Here is a 19,541-nt window from a genome sequence, read left to right as displayed (position 1 = left end):
TTTATGTATTTTTAATACGGCATTCAGCAGATGGTAGTAAAATGTTTCTGTGAAAGGGCAGCTTTTCCAATTGGTACAAGGGCACCATCTGAGCTAAAGGCAGGGCTGGGGATCCATGTGTCATATGCCTACCATAGCCACGTGAAAGCCAGTCCTGAGAGAGATGAGCCAAGTAGACATTCCAAGAGGGGCAGAGATGAGAGATGGTGGACCCATGCAGTGACAGTGGTGAGTGCGCCTTCTTCCAGCTTTTCATGCTGCCTGGCTCCTGAACCCCATAATTTGTGACAGCCAGATGTTTCTCCCCATGCCTTGCCTAAACCTCACTGTTATCATAAACTCCTCTAATTTGCTTAGGCTAGGTTGAAAAAGTTTCTATAATTTGTGCAGTGGGATAACATTTCTAAAATATGCACCAATATGCTTTTTCATTCTGGCATTTCCTTATAGCCCTGTGTTTCTCTTCTTTTTTATTTAGCCCAGCAGTCTGCATTCCTTCCCTTAAGGAAGCGATGGTATAAAATAAAGCAGAAGAAAAGAAAAAAAGAAATTAATGACTAACTTCAAGCTTCAAAAGCCAAGGCACATGCAAATAAGAAGGGCTTATGTATAGACAATATATTTGAGAGAATATAAGGGTGAACTTACATCTCCCCAGAATAGAAAGGTGTCCTTAGACTGGGGCCTGAGGTGGGGAGAGAATGGGGGTCAATTAGGACACAACTTGCAGGATTCAAAGACAAGGAAGAAAAGCATCAGGGGTGGCTCAGCCTCCACTTGAGTCAGCACTGTCCTCCAACACTGCCCAGGAGCTACACAAAGAGCCTACACATAGACATAACAGAGTCCATTTGCCATGAACCCTATGTCACCTAAGCAAAGGCACCTGGTGGAAATGCACTCACAGGAGTTAACATCCCAGCACTGACTGCAAAAGGGCTGCCCAGTGGGCTCTGGGGTTGAGTTCCATCCACTCTGACCCACCCACCCACTGTGGGGCCCACAGACCACCACCCAGTGACCATCTGAGCAAGTACCACACATAGGTTTGCTAGACGAGTAGGATCAAGCAGTGTGGCCACTTAGAGAATTTGTAGTTCAGCAAGAAATAAGACATGACAAAAATATCATTTCATCCTTGTGGGCAAGCTGGAAAAATGTGGGTTAGACAGCAGTACATTAAGGGAGCTGGGGAGCCATCTGAAGGACAAAAATGCTAGAAGCCTGATTAATTACACCAGTGTCCTCTTAGAACATAGTCTCTTCGCATGCAGGTGACAGCTGATCAAAGCTAAAGTCACATCCAGACTCAGCAGGAAAAACTCATGATCAACCATAACACCAGCCACAGGCTTGGATGTGGCACATGGCACAAGCTCCCAGTGCTTGCCTTCTCTACACTCTACCATGCAAGATATCTATGCTACACCTCCTTCCTTCCTACATGTGGACCACCCAGAAGTCAGTCCATCACTTACTTTTTTGGTTGCAAGTAACAGCAAGCCACTCGTACGAACTTAAGGAAAAAAAGGAGGGTGTATTAGAAACAGCATAGGGGCATTTCCAAGTACCCAAGGAGGAGGAAGTCATCTGGGTTCTTCTCCAAGTAGTTGATGTCAACAAAGCAACATCTTTTGTAACAAACTAATGATGCCATAGTCGGTTTTGTTACATCTCCACCTGTGTCAGGCCTAGATGGGTAGGAATGCAGCTTGATGGGAGTACCTGTGGTAAGAACGCTTTGGATTTTACTGCCGACTCAGGATGTCAATGGTATGCTGGGACTGAAAAAAACAAACAAACAAACAAACAAACAGTGAAATCTTGGACTGCATTAAAAAAGAGGTGGTGATGGTGCTGCCTTCAGTTTAGGCATCATGTAATCAAGGCACAGTGGCCAAGGTGGACTCAAAGTTAGGCTCTCCAGGGAATAGTAGGAGTACTTGGGATATTGCTGTTGGACCTCCTTTTGGAGGATTGGTAGGAATTTCTGGGTACTTGGGCCCACCAGTGTGGAGTCAGGAGTTAGACTACCTGATTTGAAACCCCCTAGTCAGCCAATTCCCAGCTTTTCCATACTGTCTAGTAATGCCCTAAACACTTCACATGAAATATCTAAATTAATCTTCACCACAGCCCTATAAAGGAGTGCCATTTCGATCCCTATTTTATAAATGAGAAAACTGAGGCACAGAAAAGTTAAATAACTTGCCTAAGGTCACACAGCTAACAAGTTGAAGAGCTAGGCTTTGAAGGCAAGGAGAACACACTTTCTTCGCTCTGCCCCTAACCAATTCTACGTCCCTGAGTTCTGTCCCCTCCCCTCACTGTACCTCAGTTTGCTCAGCTGGAGTATGGAGTAAATAACTCTTGTCCTACTCCAACCTGGAGGCATATGGTGTAGCTGAAATGAGATTACCGATATGGAAGTGTTGGGGGAAGTGTAAAATGATGCACCAAAGGATGTCTTATTACCTTGGCTTACAGAGGCCTCTCAGGGAAGAGATGGAGAATGCCCCTCCTTCTGCTGCCATATGCAGGGCTCTCATCCTGATTGCCCTCATTTGCACAGTCCAAACCTTCTGGTATCAGGCAATCTAATTAGCCTTTATGATTGCTCATAAACTCCCAGTCAGTAGGAATTGACACACTTTTTGGACACACTCAAAGGTCTGGGGGCTGGAAGAGCTGAGGCTCTATCTCTGAGGGGTCTCCCCACATGCACTTTCCAGCCCAGAGGCCACAGGATAACCAGACAGCTTACATATTGGTTCATGGCTCCCTGGGCATGTGTCTCAAGATGGACTGAGAGAGCCAGGCAGACACTTTTATAACCTAGCCTCAGAAGTCACCTAGCGTCACTTCCATCCTAGCCTGTTGGCCAAGGTGATTACAAAGGTACCTCCTGGTTCAAGAGGATGGGATCTAAATCCTATGGTCAGTGAAGAAGTGTTACCATCACAGGAGCAAAAGAGCCTATGGGATGGGACAGATACTGTTGTGGCCATCTCTGAGTAGAACCATCTGCCACAGGCACTTACTATGTGCCTGGAGCCAAGCATGGAGCCAAGTGCTTCACAATCATTACACCTCATTATCACTAAACTCACTCTGAAGTCCCATTCTAGTGGGCATAATGGTCTCATTTTACAAAAAAAAAAGCAGACTGAGATACAGAGAGGGTAAACAACTGACCCAAGTCACATGCCAGCCCATGGGATGAGCTAGAAACAAGCCCCAGGTGTGTGTCTGACTGTGAGGCCAGGGAAACAGGGGAGGTGTCCCTTCCATGAAGGAACATACCAGGCAGTAGCTAAGTGACAACATGGAGGCTTCACATCAGCCTGCTGGGGTTCATGTCCAGGCCCCTCCACTGCAAACTGCACAAACTCACCCAAGCTGCTTCCCTCTCTGAGCTTTTGTGTGTTCATTAGGAAGATGGGCACAACCATCTGTGAGGATGGAGTGAGACAGCACAGGAAAAATGCTTCACACATCATCTGAACTCGTGAGGACTCTATACATGTCAGCTGGTATTACTTTAAAAGCAGTCCAAGAAAGACATCAAAAAAGATGAACCTGCTAAGACTACCAAAATTATGTGTCATGCATCCTCAAAGTTCAGCAAATATTTTTCCTTCACTGGCATCATTAGTGATGCAGACCAGCGGCTGGATCTCGCTAGCCTGGGCAGTCACACCCCCATGCCTGATAAAGCAGGTGGTTCTGTCTTGGAGGGCCACTCACAGACCATCCCAGGAGGGGGCCCTGGGCTGACTCAGCTGGGAGGGCGTCCAGTAACTCATTAAGTCTCAAAAGTTGATTAAACACCCTGCGGGCTTGGGAAGAGAGCTAACACCCAGGAGACCAGAGGATCTCTCCTCACCCCCAGTCTCCAGTGACTCCTCAGACAGAACATGGGCGTAAAAATTAGCGGGGTTTCCATATCAGCAGAGCATTTGTCATTCTGGGCACACTCATCTCCAGCTTTAACAAGAACAGTTTTCAGCTCACTTCTGAATCTTCAAACTCACGGCCAGTACCCCTCCCTCGTCCATTCCCATGGCTTCAATTACCACCCAAGCTAATGAGTCCCAGATCCATGTCTCTATCCAGATTTCTTTCCAGAGCTGGAGATCGGCCTCCACTCAGATGTCCCACTGGTTCCTCAAACTCAGCATGTCTGCCCACCACCGTGGACCCATCTTCACCCCTTTGCGTGGGCCACACTCTCCTCCAGGACTCTCGGTTACAATTCCCACAGTGCACCCAGTAGTCCAAACCAGAAATCTAACTCACTCTGTCCAGCCCCCTTGCTGGTGACCCATCTCAAGTCGTTGCTTCTGAGCCCTGCATTTCCCCTCTGCCAGGTGCTCTCAGAGAGCACCCCCAGAACTTTCAAACCCATCTCCACCCTCCTCCAAGTCTTTCCCCTCACTGCATCTATTAGAACTCTGTAAAATGTAAACATGAGCATCATCGCTCTGTGTGAGACCTCAGATGAAATCCATGCTCCTTCACACAGCTCCTGGGCCTTTCTTCATCTAGCCACTGCCCATCTGCTATGGGCTGAATTGGGTCCCCTGCAAAATGCATATGTTGGAGCCCAGCCCCTAGTACCTCAGAATGAGACTGTGTGGCCAAAAGAAAGCCATTCTCTCATAAATCTGTTTCTTGGGCCTCCCTGTGGACTGTGAAAATAGAAGATGCTTATGGGCCCTAAATAGAAGGTGACTAATGCTGATTTGGTTCAGGTACCAGAGCGCCATTTAAAATGTAACAACATGGTTGGCCTATAGCCACATTTGTGTTTATAGTCTCATGTTAGGGAAACTCAAGCCCCAGAATGCCCAGCCATGTTACCTTCCTGGACACCTCTCTAGGGCGAAGGACATACATTCATTCTGGCCTTGAGCACTGAGATCCACTGATAGAAGTGTTCCCACCCCCACCATCCCAGGTTCCTGGGCACCTCCCCTGCACCCTGGCACCTCAGCTCAGTGTGCCTGGGCCCCATCTGGAACAGAGAGTAGCTTCACTGTTAAGTCCCCTCTTTAACTCTGGGTGCCAGATATTGAACTTGCCTGCATTTTACCTAAATGGAGTGAATCTGAATCTGGCATCTCTGAATAATGACCAGGTTGATTGGAAGAAAAAGAATCTGATTCTAGCTCCATCTGGAACTACAAGGAAGATCCATATATAGACAGATTCCACCTCACCAGCCTGCCATGCCCCCTTCCCCGGTTTGCTTTCCCCAATGTCACTTGTCACTGTCATCTAATTTACTAGGTATTTGCTTTATTTATAGGTATTTGCTCACCCATGCCCCCCCCATTATCTCCAGTAGAATGGGGTGAGGGCACCTTGAGGGCAAGAATTTTATCTTTTCTTCCCTGCTTCAACACTGCTTGGTATAGAATAGGTGCTCAGTGTGTACACATTGGGGCTTCCCAGGTGGCTTAGTGGTAAAGAATCCACCTGCCAATCCAGGAGACACAAGAGACAAGAGTTCAATCCCTGGGTCAGGAAGATCCCCTCGAGGAGGAAAAGGCAAGCCACTCTAGTATTCTTTCCTAGAGAACCCCATGGACAGAGGAGCCTGATGGGCTACAGTCCATAAGGTCACAAAGAGTTAGACACGATTAAGCGACTGAGCATGCACGTGTGCGTGCTGAGTGAATGGATGAATAACTGAATGACAGAATGAATGCACACATGTTCTTCCTCCCTTCACCAGGAAGACATGGAGGTGAGTCTCCACTCTTCCCACTACCTTGGAAATTCCCCTCAGTCCACAGTTGGACTACCCTCCAGTGCCCCTCACACCTCACCTCCCTCTAAATGAGATTTCTGTTTGTGCCTTGTCCATCTGTGGATACACCCCTGCCCTACAAATGTTCCTCCAGAGCCAAGGCAGTTTCTGGTCACAGATGTAAAACAAGTTAGGATTCCATGTATCCTAAAACCCACTTAAATAGATCCACCAGTGGCCTGGGGTTCCTGTCCCCTGTAGGCCAAGTTCTCAGGGGACAAGAACCTGAGGCTGAAATCTGTGGTGGTGTTGGGCAACTCACAGTCCATGGCAACCGCTGACTGCGGACAGACAGGAAGCAGCAGCAGAGGCTCTGAGGGCTGGAGGGTAGGGGCAGCAGAGACAGCACTGGGCCAGGAAGCAGGATCCAGTCTCCCAGGCCAGTTCCACAGTCTCCGGCCCGGCAAGACAGACTCCTTGAGCTTCAGAGACATTTCTGGAGCTGTTGTGAGACTAGGAAGAGAACCACCAAGAAGGGGAGCAGGAGAGTGGTCAGCGGCACTGGCTGCTCTTGAACCTTTCATCCACTTCCTAGCTATGACACCCGACCTCCACCCTGTCTTCATTATCTCAGGGTTGACAGGTGGTTAATGAGTTATTATTATTATTCAATGGAAAAGAATGCAAGATAGTAACTGGATGCCAAGGCAGGAGGAAAAGAAAAGCAAGTGTGGTGCAAAGGTACAGTCTTATTATAATTCTCCTTCTCACTAGTCTTCTCCCCCATCCTGGCTCCCACACATTTCTAGGTGGGGGCACATGGTAAGTGGCTTGGGTGTGGCTGGGCTGCTGGACCTGGAATCCTCCCTAAAGCCACAATCTCTTAATGACTGAGTTAAGATCCATAGGTGATCTCCACCTTAAAGATGGTCTAAGAGACATGTGGCAGTTCAAATGCCAACTCTACCACTTAGCTGTGTGACCTCCGCCAAGTTAGTCACCTTCCCTGTGCTTCATTTTCCTCCTCCATAATGACAGGTAGCACCAATGTCATATGGTGATGCATTACTGAACATATCCATGTCCCCAGAGCAAACCCATGCTTGCCAGCCTCTCTGCCTTTGCCTTCACCTGTAAAGGCTTCTTCCTACCTCATCTCTGCCTGCTGGAACCCTCCCTAATCTTTAGGTCACTGCTCAGAAAGCATCACCTCCACCAAGTTTTTCTGAGTCTGTCTGTGCCTCTCCTTCCCTTCAACCTCCCAACATGCTACATCTTTCTATGATGTCAGCGTGGTAGAGTGCATGAGTGATGCGTATATTTTTATTTCCAGTTTCCTTCTCAACAGCAAGCTTTGGAGTCAGAGCTGAGTTTGACTCCAGTTTTGCCCACTTAATAGCTGTGTGATCTCAGCCCAGGTTCCTTAAACTCTCTGATCCTCCATTTCCCCATCTGTAAAAAGAATATGATAAAACACCTACCTCACAGAATTTGCAGTGAGAATTAAAGAAGATAATGCATATAAAACATTTAGCACAGTGCAAACCATAGTATATGTGCCAGGAAATGTTCTTATATTTATCATCATTATTACGACTACGTAGGATTTGATTCTGAAAGGCCACCATTCTTTCCCTCTCCAATTCAGTTCAGTTCAACTCAGTTGCTCAGTAGTGTCCGACTCTTTGCGACCCCATGAATCGCAGCACGCCAGGCCCCCCTGTACATCACCAACTCCCAGAGTTCACTCCGACTCACGTCCATCAAGTCAGTGATGCCATCCAGCCATCTCATCCTCTGTCGTCCCCTTCTCCTCCTGCCCCCAATTCCTCCCAGCATCAGAGTCTTTTCCAATGAGTCAACTCTTCGCATGAGGTGGCCAAAGTACTGGAGTTTCAGCTCTACCATCATTCCTTCCAAAATTCAGACAAATGCAAATCTTGGGGTGAGTTAGTTGTAACACTAGGGAGGAGAAATGGGTTAATTCTCACTGAAGATCTGTCTGTGCTTTTGACAACAAACTTTCTGCGCCCCATGCAAAAGGAGAGAAGGGCAAAGAACTGAAGCCAGGGGGAGTTCCCAAGTGACTTGTGCCTACTTCTCAGTCTTGACCGTGCTCCCAAGCAAATGGGAGCATAACTTGACAGATGGCTCCCATGAGCTGAGGTCTTTGCCTGAGGCACCAAGCTGGAAACTTTCCACGTCTTCTTTTTCGACTTCATGACAAACTTGAAGTACAATTCCTCTCCCTCTTTAGGAGAAGATTGTCACTCTTCAGGTGACAATTCTAACCTCCAAGAACATAAGTGACTTTCCCAAGGTCACACAAGCTGTGGCAACATGGCCCAGATTCAAAGCCAGGTCTCTCTTACTCCGGGGCTCATGGAAAGGAGCATGGCAGGTAGAGAAAGGGTAGAGAATGTTCATCCACCAAGAGTACACACCCCCATGATAGGGCAGGAAAAGCGATCTGTAGAAATGTATGGTTTTATTTACGGAAAATTAATTCAGCATACAACTTCATCATAATACGATTTCTCGAAACACTAACTCCCATCAATGTTGTAAAAGTCTGGGAAACTGCAAAATGTCTTTTCTTTAAAATTGCCTATTATCTATAAACATCCACTTTTCAGGCCAACCAAGATGTCCCCCCTCCCCTTGATCTGTTGATTTTAAATCTAGAAAGGTCAGGGGTGGCCCACATGTTCCTGTGGTTTGAAAAAGGTTCTCAGCAGCCTGCAAGCCCAGGGGAAAGCAATACTCACTTTAATTGCTCTGTGAATTAGAGCCTCCCCTTTTGGTTTAAATCTACACCAGAAATGTATTTTTAATGTTTTCTCCAGTCCTAGAAACAGCAGCAAAGCATCTTTTTTCCTTTCTCTTGTCCGACATCGCCCTCTAGTGGTCACAATTCTAATTGCAAAATGGAGAGAGTAACCCCACCAGAGACACAAGGGTGCCACCCAGACCCCTTCACTCCCTCACCCACCCACCCAGCCAGCTATCCCTATGGCTACTCATTTAGGCGTCACTGCTTGATAACCTACTCTGCACCAGGTGCAAGCAATAAAGATTCTAGCTGCTTAGTGATTTGTTTGCTAATGTGGAACTTGAAGGTATGGAAGAAATGGGCCAGATCTAGAATCCAGAAACCAGGGTTGCAATGCCAGCTCTTCCCCTTAAAGCCTAACTGGCCCTAGGGATGGAGGTCAGTTCCCTGCTGGACTGATTTCTTCCCCATGCGGGCAGTAGTACCAACCTACCCATCCTCAAAACAGTGTTACATGCATGCACCTCATTAATCTTTAATTTTCACAATCACCTTACTCTCTGCTCCTGGAGCAAACAGGTTTTCATTACAAATGAAAGCCAAGAGAGCTAATGGGTAAGCCCAGACCATGGCTTCAGAAGCCCTGGGTTCAAATCCTAGTTCTGCCAGTTACTTACCTTGTTACTTTAGACAAACTAATCTCTCTCAGTGCCTATTTTTCTTGTCTGTAAAATGGGCATAATCATAGGGTTCAAGTGTGAGCAAAATCCCCTGGGAATTTTGTTACCAGAACAACCCCTTCTCAAACTTACTGGTTTCTGAATTTCTGAAGATGGCCCAGGCATCTGAGCAGTAGCCAAGCTACCCAGGTGACTCCAGTGTACAACAGCCTTTAACAACAAATAGAATACACCTGGACCCCTGGTTGTCAAGCTTCGCCTTACATTGGAATCTTTAAAAATACCTCCCTGTCTAGATTCTGATAGAATGGGTGCAAGGGAGAGCCTGGCACTGGGGTTAGTAGAAATTCGTAGAGGGATTCTCATTTGTAGCCAGGGCTGAAAACCACTGCCTTAGCCCCATGCGTGAAACAGCTGCAGCTGCTATATGGTCGCTAATTTGTGTCCAACTCTTTTGTGACCGCATAGACTGTAGCCCACCAGGCTTCTCTGTCCAAGAGATTTCCAAGGCAAGAATACTGGAATTGGTTGCCATTTCTTTCTCCAGGGGATCTGCCCAACCCAGGGATCGAACCTGCATCTCCTGCTTGGCAGGCAGATTCTTTACCACTGAGCCACCTGGCTTCCCATCTGATACAGAGAAAGTTCTAACACATGTTAAAAGAAGCCCTACTAACACATCCATATCATGACTTAAACACTGAGCCTTTATTCAACAACAACATATCGTGAGCAGGCACTGGCAAAAAAGCGGCCATCCAACCAAAAGAGAGACAAAACTCTGCCCTCAGGGAGGTCACAATAATGCAGGGGCTGACTCGTCATTCTGTACGGGGCCCCCAAGATTGTGGAGCCCACCCAGGGCATGGAGGTTGCATATCATACAGGGCCTTGTGGGTCAAAGTAAGAACTTTTTCTCTTTGAGATGGAACTATTCACACATCCCCCAGTTGTCTCTCTTGGTAAAGAATAGATTTCAAGATGCCATTTACCCTTGTAAAAGTGTCAGTCGCTCAGTTATGTCAGACTCTAGAATACTGGAGTGGGTAGCCATTCCCTTCTCCAAGGGATCTTCCTGACCCAGGGATCAAACCTGGATCTCCTACAATGCAGGCAGATTCTTTACAGTCTGAGCCACCAGGGAAGCCCCAGAGAAGAGATTTCAAGATGCCATTTCACCTTCAAAAACAGGACCATTCAATGGCAAGATTTCCACCGGGGGACCTGGGTAGGGGGAGACACATTTGGTGCACTGAGGCCCGTTCTGACTCACTGTGTCCCACGTGTGTCTGTTCCCCTTTGAGGAAGGCTGTCTGAGAAGGAGATGGGTGACCACCAGTTGGAATGGCCTCTGCCTCCGCTGCTCGCTGTCTGGCAGCCAACACCACCTTCCTCCCAGCAGACTCAGCCGGTCAGATGTTTCCAGCTGTACAGGCAAATGGGAATACTTACTCTTAATTAGAATTTCAGCTTTGCACCTGCTCCCCTTGGCAGGGCTGAGCCTACTTCAGAGGCCAGAGCATGGAGGGAAAACCCTTTTTCAATCCCTGTAGTCACTCAGCCAACCCCCAGCTGCTCGTTAGCACCCATGAGTGAGGCCAGGGAAGCCCCGTGAAATCTTGTTAAATCACTGAGAGCTTGGGGGAGGGACCGTGGAGAGGCCTCTCTCAGCCTTCCTACTAAAATAACTGCCTCCCTGGCTCTCCTCTCTCTGCGTTATTTTTATTCACAGTGCCTATCATAAGCTGACACTTTATGTTTGTTTACTTCTAGTGGTCTGCCCCTCCCACTAGAATGTAAATTCTGTGTTCATCACCCATGGTGTCCACAGCACCAAATGGTGTATAATACCTAGAAGTAGATTTGTTGAATAATTGTTGAATGAATGAATGATCAATGAATGACTTGTTTTTAGTTGACTCCAGTTAATACCAACTTGGTTGTTATTAAATGCTCCAGCAAGGAGAACAGGAGGTTGGCAGAGAACTGACAACAGCAGTTCTGTGTAAACAAGATGGGAAAGTATGTGTCCCTTGTGAAGAGGGAGGATTCATTCCTTGTTTGCAGGGTATTTTCACTGGAAAAAGGAAGGGGAAGAGGAGGGATCAGATGGGATCACAAGCAGGAAACCCAAGTACAGCCATCAGACATGCCCTGCTGGACCTGCAGCTTTTTTGTTTTATTGGTTGGTTTTTGCTTTTCTGCAAATAGCATGTTTCCACATCAAAAACCCAGCCTTCCTGGAAAAGCCTCCTGGCAGCGAAGGAGCCCTATTCCTACAAGGGAACAGAAGCCTGTTGCTGCGGGGCCACTGCCCCTTTATCCAAGCAGGACTCTTCAGGAACACCCTCCTCTGGGCTGCCTCCTCCTCACTTTCCCTCCTTAGCCCAGGCTCTGCATGGCTGGCCTTTCCTGCCTCTGCCCTGCTGCTTTAGTCTTGGTCTGGGCCTAGGGACTTCCGTGCCCACTCCCAGTAACTGGCCCCAGACTGTACTGGGCAGTGGACTCCACCTGGTTCTCTGCCCTCCCATAGCTGCCAAGCACTGTGCAGTCTCCCAAACCTATCCACAGAGCCACAACCCTGAGCAGCCAAGGTCACCTGAGGGACACTCAGCATCACTCCTATGTTGGCCCACAGGGCCAACCAAGGTGGGTTTAGTCTTTCTCCTTCCCTCATGTTGGAATTCGGCCACCAGGGTGATTTCATTCAGGTCATCTTCCCCAGCTCAGAAAAATCAGTACCCTCCTTTTTGCTTAGTCTGGTAGACATGAACCCCTGCCTTCATGATCTCTGGTCCCCCTCTCCCTTTTATCCCCTGCTTAAGTATTTCTCAACCAATCTCATTCCTTTTCATTTCTCTCTGCACCCTCAATCATCCAGCCCTGCAAATCAACTCAGCTATCTCTGGCACACAGCCTGTTCCTTGTTATTGACAAGGTTGAGAAGAGTGGATAATAAATGAGACCTTGCTTTCAAAGGGCTTTCACACCACCAACTCAGAGCCTCCCAAGAACCATACAGGTAGATACTGACAGGTGGAGTTTAACTTTGCTATGATCAGCAGCTAGATATCAGTGGAGCCAAGTTGGGAACCTATTTTAAGTGCCATTATTTATGTCCTATCAGGAAATTACCATTTTAAAAAATAAGTGAGAGGAAGAAACAGTCCAGATTTTAAAATATGACTTTATTACATGTCAAGGGCAAGATTTATTCCCCCTCCTTAGTATTATAATTAAAGTAGATGGAATAAGATTTGGTATTATATTTGCCTTTCAAACAACCTTTCAGAAATACCTGCATTGCTCTGCAAAAGGAAAACCATTTGCTTATTTATTCACTGCTTTAAACAACCACTCATTCACTCAATCAACAATTTTGTTGTACTCTTACTATGTGCCAGGTCCTGGACTCAACACAAGACAAACATTGGTGAGCAAAGCAGGTGGGCCCTGCCCTCGTGCATTTAGAGTCTGGTGGTAAAGTGATGCATTAAACCAAGATTCACACCAAGAATGTATAATCAGAAAGAACCACCATATGACTCAGCAGTTCCACTCCTAGGTATATGTTTGAAGACAATGAAAACACTGATTCAAAAACGTATATACATCTCACTGGTCATAGCAGCAGTATTTACAATAGCCAAGACATGGAAGCTATCTACGTGTCCAACCACAGATGAATGGATAAAGAAGATGCGGTATATATATATGCACATACATACAATAGACTGTTGCTCAGCCATAAAAAGAAGAATGAAATTCTACCATTAGCAATAACAAGGATGAACCTGGACAGTTAAAAGCTTAGTGAAGTAAATCTAACAAATACTGTATGATATCACTCATATGTGGAATCTAAAAAACAAAACACGAATACAATAAAACAGAGACAAACTCATAGCTACAGAGAACAAACTAAAGGTTACCAGTGGGGAGGGATTGGGGGGAGGAGCAAGACAGGGGAAGGGGATTAAGAGGGCCAAACTACTAGATATAAAATAAGATACAAGAATGCAATGTACAATTTAAAATGGATAACCAACAAGGACCTACTGTACAGCACATGGAACTCTGCTCAATATTATGTGGCAGCTGGGATGGGAGGGGAACTTGGGGGAGAATGGATGCATGTATATGTCTGGCTGAGTCCCTTCACTGTTCACCTGAAACTATCACAACGTTGTTGATAGGCTAAACCCCAATACAAAATAAAAACTTAAAAAAAAAAGAGTACAATGTACAGCAAAGGGAATATAAGCAATATTTTACAATAACTTTAAATGGAGTATAATCTATAAAAATATCAAATCAGTAAGTTGTAAACCTGAAACTAATATTATACCATAAATCAACTATACTTCTCCAACACTGTGTTAGTCTGAGCATCCCTTTGCCTCTCCTAGATTGTCGTAGTCACTTCCTAATTGGTCTTTGGGCTCTACCCTTGCCCCTCCACACAGCAATCAAGGGGCAAGTATTCAGTTTTTGCACATAGAGTCTGACCTGGGTGCAGATCTATGCTCAACCCTGGGACAAGTCACTTAAACTCTGTTTCCCCATCTCTCAATCAGGAGTGATAAAACTGATGTCAGAGCTGACTGAGCATTCTGATTGAGCGTTCAGTAGATGGTGAGTGTATCACGCTTAGCTTGACTCCTGGTTTATAATGAGTGCTCCATCTCAGTTCAGTTGCTTAGTCATTTCTGACTCTTTGCAACCCCATGTGGCACGCCAGGCTTCCCTGTTCATCACCAACTCTCAGAGCTTGCTCAAACTTATGTCCATAGAGTCAGTGATGCTATCCAACCATCTCATCCTCTGTCATCCCCTTCTCCTCCTGCCTTCAATCTTTCCCAGCATCAGGGTCTTTTCAAATGAGTCAGTTCTTCGCATCAGGTAGCCAAAGTTTGGAGTTTGAGCTTCAGCATCAGCCCTACCAATGAACATTCAGAACTGATTTCCTTTAGGATGGACTGGTTGGATCTCCTTGCAGTCCAAGAGACTCTCAAGAGTCTTCTCCAAGCCACAGAAGATGCTTCTCCTTCAAAACTATCAATTCTTTGGCACTCAGTTTTCTTTATAGTCCAACTCTCACATCCATACATGACTACTGGAAAAACCATAGCTTTGATTAAACAGACCTTGGTTGGCAAAGTAATGTCCTGCTTTTTAATATACTGTATAGGTTAATCATGCCTTTTCTTCCAAAGAGGAAGCATCTTTTCATTTCATGGCTGCAGTCACCACCTGCAGTGATTTTGGAGCCAAAAAAAATAAAGTCTGTCACTGTTTCCCCATCTATTTGCCGTGAAGTGATGGGATCAGATGCCATGATCTTAGTTTTCTGAATGTTGAGTTTTAAGCCAACTTTATCGCTGCCCTCTTTCACTTTCATCAAGAGGCTCTTTAGTTCTTCTTCACTTTCTGCCATGAGGGTGGTGTAAAGAGCAATATTGCATAGGAACCTGGAATATTAGGTCCATGAATCAAGGTAAATTGGAAGTGGTCAAACAGGAGATGACAAGCGTGAACATTGACATTTTAGGAATCCAGGAACTGAAATGGACTGGAATGGGTGAATTTAACTCAAATGACCATTATATCTACTGTTGTGGGCAAAAATCCCTTAGAAGAAATGGAGTAGCCATCATAGTCAACAAGAGTCTGAAATGCAGTACTTAGATGCAATCTCAAAAATGACAGAATGATCTCTGTTCATTTCCAAGGCAAACCATTCAATATCACAGTAATCCAGGTCTATGTCCCAACCAGTAATGCTGAAGAAGTTGAATGAGTCTATGAAGACCTACAAGACCTTCCAGAACTAACACCCAAAAAAGATGTCCTTTTCATTATAAGAGACTGGAATGCAAAAGTAGGAAATCAAGAAACACCTGGAGTAACAGGCAAATTTGGCCTTAAAGTACAGAATGAAGCAGGAAAAAGGCTAATAGAGTTTTGCCAAGAGAATGCACTGGTCATAACAAACACCACTTTCCAACAACACAAGAGAAGACTACACATGTACATCACCAGATGGTCAATACAGAAATCAGATTGATTATATTCTTTGCAGCCAAAGATGGAGAAACTCTAGACAGTCAGCAAAAGCAAGACCAGGAGCTCACTGTGGCTCAGATCATGAACTCCTTACTTCCAAATTCAGACTTAAATTGAAGAAAGTAGAGAAAACCACTAGACCATTCATGTATGACCTAAATCCAAGGAACAAGCGTCTTTTAATTTCATGGTTGCAGTCACCATCTGCAGTGATTTTGGAGCCCAAGAAAATAAAGTCTCTCACTGTTTCTATTGTTTCCCCATCTATTTGCCATGAAGTGATGGGACCAGATGACATGATCTTAGTTTTCTGAATGTTGAATTTTAAGCCAACTTTTTCACTGCCCTCTTTCACTTTCATCAAGAGGCTCTTTAGTTCTTCTTCACTTTCTGCCATAAGGGTAGTGTCATCTGCATATCTGAGGTTATTGATATTTCTCCCGACAATCTTGACTCCAGCTTGTGCTTCATCCAGCCTGGCATTTAGCATGATGTATTCTGCATATAAGTTAAATAAGCAGGGTGACAATATACAGCCTTGACGTACTCCTTTCCCGATTTGGAACCAGTCTGTTACTCCATGTCCAGTTCTAACTGTTGCTTCTTGATCTGCATACACATTTCTCAGGAGGCAGGTAAGGTGGTCTGGTATTCCCATATCTTTAAGAATTTTCTATAGTTTGTTGTGATCCACACAGTCAAAGCCTTTGGCATAGTCAATAAAGCAGAAGTAGATGTTTTTCTGGAACTCTCTTGCTTTATTTATCCAAGTGATGTTGGCAATTTGATCTCTGGTTCCTCTGCCTTTTCTGAATCCAGCTTGACTGTCTGGAAGTTCAAATACTGTTAAAGCCTGGCTTGGAGAATTTTGAGACTACTTTGTTAGCGTGTGAGATGAGTGCAATTGTGCGGTAGTTTGAATATTCTTTGGCATTGCCTTTCTTTTGGGATTGGAATGAAAACTGACCTTTTCCAGTCCTGTGGCCACTGCTGAGTTTTCCAAATTTGCTGGCATATTGAATGCAGCACTTTCACAGCATCATCTTTTAGGATTCGAAATAGCTCTACTGGAATTCCATCACCTCCACTAGCATTGTTCGTAGTCATGTTTCCTAAGATCCACTTGACTTTTCATTCTCTAGGTGAGTGATCATACTATTGTGGTTATCTGGGTCATGAAGATCTTTTCTGTACAGTTCTTCTGTGCATTCTTGCCACCTCTTCTTAATATCTTCTGCTTCTGTTAGATACATGCCATTTCTGTCCTTTATTGTGCCCATCTTGCATGAAATGGTCCCTTGGTATCTCTAATTTTCTTGAAGAGATCTCTAGTCTTTCCCATTCTATTGTTTTCCTCTATTTCTTTGCATTGATCACTGAGGAAGGCTTTCTTATCTCTCCTTGCCATTCTTTGGAATGCATTCAAATAGGTATACTTTTCTTTTCTCCTTTGCCTTTTGCTTCTCTTCTTTTCTCAGCTATTTGTAAGGCCTCCTCAGATAACCACTTTGCCTTTTTTGCACTTCTTTTTCTTGAAGATGGTCTTAATACCTGCTTCCTGTACAATGTCACAAACCTCCATTCATAGTTCTTCAGGCACTCTGTCTATCAGATCTAATCCCTTGAATCTATTTCTCACTTCCACTGTATAATCATAAGGGATTTGATTTAGGTCATATCTGGATGGTCTAGTGGTTTTCCCTACTTTCTTCAATTTAAGTCTGAATTTGGCAGTAAGGAGTTCATGGTCTGAGCCACAGTCAGCTCCTGGTCTTGTTTTTGCTGACTGTCTAGAGCTTCTCCATCTTTGGCTGCAAAGAACATAGTCAATCTGATTTCTGTATTGACCATCTGGTGATGTCCATGTGTAGAGTCTTGTGTTGTTGGAAGAGGATATTTGCTATGACTAGAGGATGTTAGCATTCTCCTGGCAAAACTGTTAGCCTTTGCCCATAAATGTGAGCTATTGTCACAATGATCTTCATATTCCCTCAAGGCCAGTTCTGAAAGTTGGGCATCAGTTGTTGCTGATGCTGGTCAGGAAACCAGGAAATGCCTAATTCATTATGTCAGTCTCTCATTCTTCCCCAGCCTATGGTGACTACTGAGCAATACTGCCACCTTGGCACAAAGTTTTGAAACGTGATGTGAGATGGTGTTTGGACAGCTGTTTTCTCCACTCACAATGAAACCACTTCCTGAAACACCTATTCCCCAGACCCAGAGGGGAGCCCTGACTTTTGCAGGCTCCAACTCTGAGGCAAGATTTTGCTGTAACATCCTGGAAGCAGTCTTGGCCAAGAGAGGAGGTGGGTGTGGCTAGGGCAGAGCTGTTGCTCATGTTTATGTCCTACTGTGGGATTTCCAAACTATGAAAATAAAACTCATCTTTTTGAAGAAACTAGAGCCAAACATCGCAGGCTGGGGAACACAGGCCCTCTGGTGAGGGATCCCCAACCAGGCCCCTATACTTACCTTATATCATCTTTTCTCACTCCATCTCCTTCCTGGGAGGCTGCAGGTTCAGACTGCAGAGTATGAAAGATGAGAGTTCAAGTCCCAGCTCTGCCACTGGCTGGCTGTTTGACCTGGGGCAACTCTGAACCCTCTTTGAACCTTGGTTTCTTCATCTATGAAGTGAGAAACAATAATAGGAGCTGTGTTGCAAAAATAGTAAACATAATACTGAAAATGGGGAAGCGGCAGAGGACAGCAGTTAGGATGGGCTCTGGAGTTTGAATCCCACTTCTTCCACTCACTGGCTGACCCTTGAACAAGTTACTTAATCTCTCTGTTTGTCTCACCTGCAAAGGGGGGTAAAATTGTTCTTCCCTCAATGACACACTACGGGAACTAAAGGTGCTAACATAGGTAAAGAGCCTTGGACAGAGGCTGACACTTAGAAAGTGCCCACCCTTGCCTTTATTTCCACCTACTTCCTGTAGCCCTCAGTCAGGGAACTGACTGGTGAGGAGCCTGGGTGGAAGGGAGGTCCCAAGATAGGTATAACCCATCATTCCTTCCATAACAAAGAGAATTCATTGCAGTCTTCCTTGTTTTTCAGAATGCTTTACAACCAGTCATGAACTGACTCCTGAAAGAGAAGCATCTGGGACCTGCCTAGGACAAGTCTTCCTGCAGAACTGCCAGGGAAGACAGACAGGCAGTCACAATTTCTGAAGGGAAAATGGACTAACACAGACAGATGGAAGTCTCCCACAGTGGTGCCAGGATGTGTGATTCTGGGCCTCTCTATGAGTTCCTGCTCTCCAGGACTCTTTTGAAGACAAAGTCCAGCAGGACAGAAAGGGATGTCTCATTAGACAGCATGCTGATGGTCATTGCCATATCACAGGCACAAAGGTGAGCCAGTCAATGGGTGGCCGTCATCTGATACAGAAGATGCACAGACAGGACATGGCTGGATGCATAGACAGTACATGCTAGATGGTTTGTATACTGCACACAGAAGATAGGTTCTCCAGAACCCTTACAGCTGGGACATTTGCTCTCTGGGGTTGCTCTGGGGCCTCAGAACAGAAGGGACCTGGGGCAGGATCACTTTTGTTTGGGTTAGGGGGATACCAGTCCCCTCTTCCATATGCTGTATGTTATTATCAGTGTCTTATCAGAAAGACCTAGGTATAAATATGGCTGAGTAATCCTGGGGCCCAGGCGTTTCCTGTGTAAGGTTTAATTTCCCCCATCTGTTGAATGCAGTTGATGGTGGGACAATGTCATAGGATTGTTAGAACTAAATGACTCACTCCACATATGTGCTAAGAATGATGCCAGGCACACTTTTTTGCATTCAATAATTTGCTTTCAGTAAGTGGTTATTGCCATTGTGGTTGGAAATACTCTGTTTTTATTCTGCAAATTCCAGTGTACATCCAGCCTCTCAATTTCCTGACACAAAGCAGCATCCAACTCTTATAAGCCTCACAGAAATTGAGGAACTGTCCAGAGAGACAAGGCAAGCTAAAAGTGAGGTCCAAGAAAATAATAACAAATGAAACAACTGACAAAGGATGAATTTCCAAAATATCCAAGCAGCTCATACAACTCAATGCCAGAAAAACAAACAGTCCAATCAAAATGTGGGGAAAAGACCTAAACAGACATTTCTCCAAAGACGTACAGATGGCTAACAAACACATGAAAAGATGCTCAACATCACTCATTATTAGAGAAATGCACATCAAAACCACAATGAGATATCACTTCACACCAGTCAGAATGGCCATCATCAAAAAGTCTACAAACA

General features: G+C 45.3%; 1 long non-coding RNA gene across 1 annotated transcript; it reads right to left on the bottom strand.

Moving 5' to 3' along the window:
* Positions 1 to 1,434: 1,434 nt before the first annotated feature.
* On the bottom strand, positions 1,435 to 10,721 carry LOC129637233 (uncharacterized). The gene is made up of 3 exons (XR_008707394.1): positions 10,661 to 10,721; positions 7,514 to 7,668; positions 1,435 to 1,784 (listed from the first exon to the last, which is right to left on the bottom strand). It is a non-coding gene; the product is annotated as an uncharacterized LOC129637233 (long non-coding RNA).
* Between the last annotated feature and the right edge of the window lie 8,820 nt (positions 10,722 to 19,541).

This window comes from Bubalus kerabau, chromosome 1 (assembly GCF_029407905.1).
Source record: "Bubalus kerabau isolate K-KA32 ecotype Philippines breed swamp buffalo chromosome 1, PCC_UOA_SB_1v2, whole genome shotgun sequence".
Lineage (NCBI taxonomy): Eukaryota > Metazoa > Chordata > Mammalia > Artiodactyla > Bovidae > Bubalus > Bubalus kerabau.
The sequence above is the reverse complement of the archived record's forward strand: the minus strand, read 5'-3'. Positions and strand labels throughout refer to the sequence as shown.